The sequence below is a fragment of the Limulus polyphemus genome, unplaced genomic scaffold (assembly GCF_000517525.1).
Source record: "Limulus polyphemus unplaced genomic scaffold, Limulus_polyphemus-2.1.2 Scaffold1945, whole genome shotgun sequence".
In the NCBI taxonomy this organism is placed as follows: domain Eukaryota; kingdom Metazoa; phylum Arthropoda; class Merostomata; order Xiphosura; family Limulidae; genus Limulus; species Limulus polyphemus.
Window position 1 is genome coordinate 221484 of NW_013667555.1, and position 5597 is coordinate 227080.

At 34.6% G+C, this 5597-nt stretch overlaps 1 long non-coding RNA gene across 2 annotated transcripts in view; it reads right to left on the bottom strand.

The window, feature by feature from the left end:
- Positions 1-5145, bottom strand: part of LOC111087272 — a 139935-nt gene extending 134790 nt beyond the window's left edge. Inside the window, exon 1 of one of the 2 annotated variants that reach the window (XR_002611976.1) lies at positions 4576-5145. This is a non-coding gene — a long non-coding RNA (uncharacterized LOC111087272). The remainder of the gene's footprint in view (positions 1-4575) is intronic. The other variant, XR_002611979.1, reaches the window with a different exon arrangement.
- Positions 5146-5597: the final 452 nt, after the last annotated feature.

Genomic DNA, 5597 nt, shown 5'->3' on the forward strand with positions numbered 1-5597 from the left:
CGAGAAGAAATTGTTTAGTTAGCTATTTTCAGAACACTACCACCAATGTGTAAGCTACTATCTGAGGAGTTATTACGTGGTTAGTTGTTGTCAACTAGTATTCGAGAAGAAATTGTTTAGTTAGCTATTTTCAGAACACTACCAATGTGTAAGCTACTATCTGAAGAGTTATTGCTGGTTAGTTGTTGTCAACTAGTATTTGAGAAGAAATTGTTTAGTTAGCTATTTTCAGAACACTACCACCAATGTGTAAGCTACTATCTGAAGAGTTATTGCTGGTTAGTTAACGTTGATAAAGAAATTATATACTATCTTTAGAGTTATAATCCGTTAGTTTCTTTCATGTAAACAAGTATTTAAATTGTTATTATTAACACTGAGGAGTTACTGCGTAGTTAATGACTGTCAGAACCATTTGGAGAGCTGTTGACTAGTTACTGCCGAATAGGCTATTTTATGAAGAGTTTTCGTATGGTTAATTGCTCTCAGATAAACTACAATCTGATTAATTATTGACAGGCAAGTTAAATCCGGAGAGCTATTATCTTGTAAGAGACTATCAGCTACAGTCTCTTGAGGTAAACTACAGTTTAGAGGGTTGTTGTCAGATAAGCTACAAGCTGGTTAACTACTGATAGGCAAGTTAAAATCCGGCGAGCTTATCCTGTAAGAGACTATCAGCTATAGTCTGATGAGGTGAATTACAGTTCAGTGAATTCTTGTCAGGCAAGCTATGATCTGGTGAGATGTTGGCTGTTGAGTTAATGCCAGATAAGCTACAAGCTGGTTAACTACTGATAGGCAAGTTAAAATCCGGCGAGCTTATCCTGTAAGAGACTATCAGCTATAGTCTGATTAGGTAAATTACAGTTCAGTGAATTCTTGTCAGGCAAGCTATGATCTGGTGAGATGTTGGCTGTTGAGTTAATGCCAGATAAGCTACAATGTGGTTAGCTATTGTTGGTTAAGCTATAATGTGGTTAGCTATTGTTAGGTAAGCTACAACCTGGTTAGTCAATGTTACATAAGCTACAGTCCAGTTATTCATTGTTAGGAAAGCCACAGTCTGGCTAGCTATTGGTAGGCAAGCTACAATGTGGTTAGTTATTGTTGGTTAAGTTACAGTGTGGATAATTATTGTTGGTTAAGTTACAGTGTGGATAATTATTGTTGGTTAAGCTACAATATGGTTAGTTATTGTTGGTTAAGCTACAATGTGGTTAGTTATTGTTAGGTACGCTATAATATCTTTAGTTAATGTTAGGTAAGCTACAGTCTGGTTAGTTATTGTTAGGTAAGTTACAATGTGGTTAGTTGTTTTTAGGCAAGCTACAATGTGGTTAGTTGTTTTTAGGCAAGCTACAATGTGGTTAGTTGTTTTTAGGCAAGCTACAATGTGGTTAGTTATTGTTAGGCAAGCTACAATGTGGTTAGTTATTGTTAGGCAAGCTACAATGTGGTTAGTTATTGTTAGGCAAGCTACAATGTGGTTAGTTGTTTTTAGGAAAGCTACAATGTGGTTAGTTGTTTTTAGGCAAGCTACAATGTGGTTAGTTGTTTTTAGGCAAGCTACAATGTGGTTAGTTGTTTTTAGGCAAGCTACAATGTGGTTAGTTATTGTTAGGCAAGTCCCTAAAAACCGTTAAAGTTATACAGAAGATATTATACCAATATATATGATTTCATACATATTTGTCAGAAAACGGTGGAATGTAATAGAGTGTTGTAGATGATGATGTTGTGTTTTTAGACATCAATACTATGAGCGCGAATTATTAATCCTATTCTTCAGCGTTCTTAATTGTATTTCGATTTTTGAAGTCCATAATATTCTATATGTTTCTGGAATATTTAATCACTCAAAAACCTATATGACTAATATACCAAATTGTTGATAAATGGTTAGAAATATAGTGACTATCCATTTTTCAAATTAATTTCTAACTATGACCAGTATTATCTTGCACATATTTCATAATTAAATGTATCACATGTTATTGAATATCCATCATTATATCTATGTGTTGTTTCGTGGTCCAAGTTAAAAACGCAATATGGAAGAGCTTTGCGAGTTGTATCCTCGAAGTCTTATACATATTTCAATCTTTATAACAGGAAAGACGCTGATATTATAGAATGATGTTAAAATTATATTTATCAACTAGAATCTACACGTGATTATTGGCTTTTGAAAAACAAACAAGCAAAGCAATAACTAGAATATAAGAAAATAAATAATGCCATATACATTTATAAAATTAAATTTAGATAAAATGAATTATTAAAAATGGTTTGATAATTTGACATGTTTTGTAAAATGTTTGATAAAACGATCTGGTATTTGATTAAGTGCAGTCACTGAAATTGTTGTATTAAATTCACACACCAAAGTATATAAGATTAAATTAACTTTAAATACATATACCGTGCCCTTTGTTAGATGTCTTATCTAAAAACTGTCGATAAATATGAAACCCATAATAATGGTATTGGCTTACGTTTATATTGTTAACTAGCGTGTAACATACATACATGAAAATTAAAACGACCCGTAAGAAGCTACGACTCAGCAGTGCCTGTATCGGATACAAGTCTCAGATCTGTAACACAAGGCGTTAAGTTATACAAGTCTTAAATTTGAAACATATGACGTTAAGTTATACAAGTCTCAGATTTGAAACGTGTTGTTAAGTTATACAAGTCTAATACTGGGAACATGGTGTAAGTCTCTGACAAATATTCGGTTCGAATTCGAGTGAAATCATATAAATAAAAAAAAAAGATATATATATATATATATATAGTTGGGTATAATTTCAGTTCTTATCATTGGCGGTCCCTTGACATAAATTAAAAATTGTATTTTTTATTATATTCCAACTTCAATGTCTAGATTACAGCTCTTTTTAATCTATATGGGGCGGAAACCATACCAAGGGTCGTTTCCATGGAAATAGGAAGGATAATAATATTTCTTACAATATAGCTGAATAACATAAGAATTCAGTTTCAAAACAAAATAAGTTTTACTTTAACAGACTGTGATGAAGAACCACAACTTCAGTTAAAATGCCTGATAGATATATATGATGGTTTTACTTCAACCAAATATCCTATAGAAGTTGTAAAAACATGCACATAACACAGTGATTAAGAAAATTAAAAACCCTATGGGAAAACAATTACACACAACACATACGTTCTGAGAACATAAACCAAGAGTATAAAATACTCTTCTGCTTCTGAGCATTTCACCTTTTATAGGCCAATAGTTATAGAGGAATCCAAGCAGTCTAAAGCTCAACACAACCATTCTTTTCGAAGGCGATTCGTCTCGTGATAGATACTTCACTTTAAGTAATTTTTAATTATGATACGAAAATGCACAAGAAGATTGTTTGGAGGTACCATTACTACACATTAAACATACATAGCATGACCTCATCGACAACCATATGGTTAAATAAGTGATCGAATCAATGTGTAAATAATGAAAAAAGGCTACATGAGGAATGAAGGTGCACTTTTACAATACCGCTGAGAGCCAAAACGTCGTTACTTAAGCAGTTTCTTTAATAGCAGGAACAGTAGCATACGTCCAGTTATCCCTCGTTAATGCCACTACATGCGTGTGTATATGTATAGCTCTACTTCCTAGAAATGCATCGCAGTAACTGATATTTGTAAGGCGAGAGTCACGCTATAAAAAGGCAGATTCTGTCATTTGCCGAAACGACTGGAGGGGCTCTACGCATGTCTTAACTAACGACGTGGTTTCATCATATTCGTAATTGCTAGTAGCTTTAGCTGTTGACTTCTACGAGCTGATCACGTTCAACCCTATCAGCGTAGTTGCTGTTTTCTCAAGTTGCTTTAATATACTTGAACGACTGGTGAACGAAGCTCAAGAATCAAGCTTGATCCAAATGTAAGTAAAAAAAAGAAAGAAAATTAATGTGTAAAGTTCTGAAATGTATCAGAAAATTCAGCGTACAGGCAACCTGCTAAAAGCTGATGTGTGTTTGAAACTCTAAAAACACTTAATATTATTCAAATGATGTTTATTCGCGAAGGTAACCGATGACGATCGGTTTAATGGCGCCAAAATTATATTTTATCTATATAGTAATATATTGGTGAAGGGTTCTACCATTATCTCTACATGTGTTGAAATTTCTTCTGTTTTCCCAATGTACGATTACCAAATTTTATCTTCATCCCTAATCCTCAAAATAGTTCATAAGGCTCTTTTGCGTGTTTTTTCCCAATCTTAATTCTATAGCCGAATGTCTGTTTTCAAGTTTGACAAATGAATTTTTTTATTACTATGTAAACCCTTTCCTCGACCTAAGTCATGAGTATATATCGCTTTTGCCTGTTGAAGTTGACATGCTTAATGTTCCTTCTCAACTCTAATTCTTCAAAAACACTTAATTAGTTGAAGAAATATATACTCAATATATTATTTCTAAAGTTTGAATGAAACACAAGGGGGACATATCTTTTGGCTATAATTTTCACAGTTAAACCTAAAAAGAAGTTCTTAAGAGTATTTAACCGATGTAGTTATCTTACCTTGACATCTACAGAAGAAAATAGGACTAGTATTTAACAGAAAATACAGGAACCTAATCCATACAGCTGAGTACTTTGCGATTCTGCGAGCCTCAAAGCTTAGGCCTTACTCCACACTGATGCAGGTCGTCGTTCTCCATCTAACCAAGCGGCTAAGCCACTCTCAGTGTTCCGCTCGGCACCAGACTTTAACCCGGAAAAATGAGTACGAGGAATTAGTAGAATTTGCTTATCTTATTTAACCACACATATAACATTTAGTGCACTTCACATATCCACCAACGTAGAAAAATGTATGGTTGTTTTGAAGTTACTAAAGATATTTATAGTAAATTATTTATTAAGCAGTACCAACCACGCTTACCAAAACCGCTTACCAACCACGATTATGAGCGCGAGCGATGTTTAGTCGCATGGTGTAGCATCACGAGTGAGCTCGACAGCCAACAGGCCTTGGTACCAACCGTTCGCCTGGAGCACTCATAAAAAATATTTTCATGTCCCTTACTCCTCCCCCCCACACACTCACCTCTCATGCTCCCCTTTCATCCTTTACGCGTAAAAAAAACAAAAAACTCCTCGCTTGAAATCAGGCTGTACCAAAGTCGCAATAGACAGGGTGGGGTTGTAGAGACAGACAGACACACATCGCAATAAGTGGTGCTAAGCGTAACAAAAACAAAAAAAACACACTAAAAAACAACAAAAAAACTGACGAATGTTGTGGATTCTCGTTTGAAATTTGGATACTGTTGTTTCTAAGGGACATAGAAGGGACACAAGTCAGGTGAGGTGACTGTTTATTGTATTGATTTTGACTGATTTCAAAGTTCAGAAAGTTAAATGTCAAGTATTATCGAACTGTGTGGGAAGACATAACCTCTGACCAATATAGAGGTGGCATCCGTACAGTACGTGTACTGAATGAGAATAAGCAGCGGCTGATTGAGCCCGCCATCTGGTTAACCGGTGAAGAGTGTGTCGCTGAATGTATTTTGTTTTGTCCGTTTTTTATTTACTTG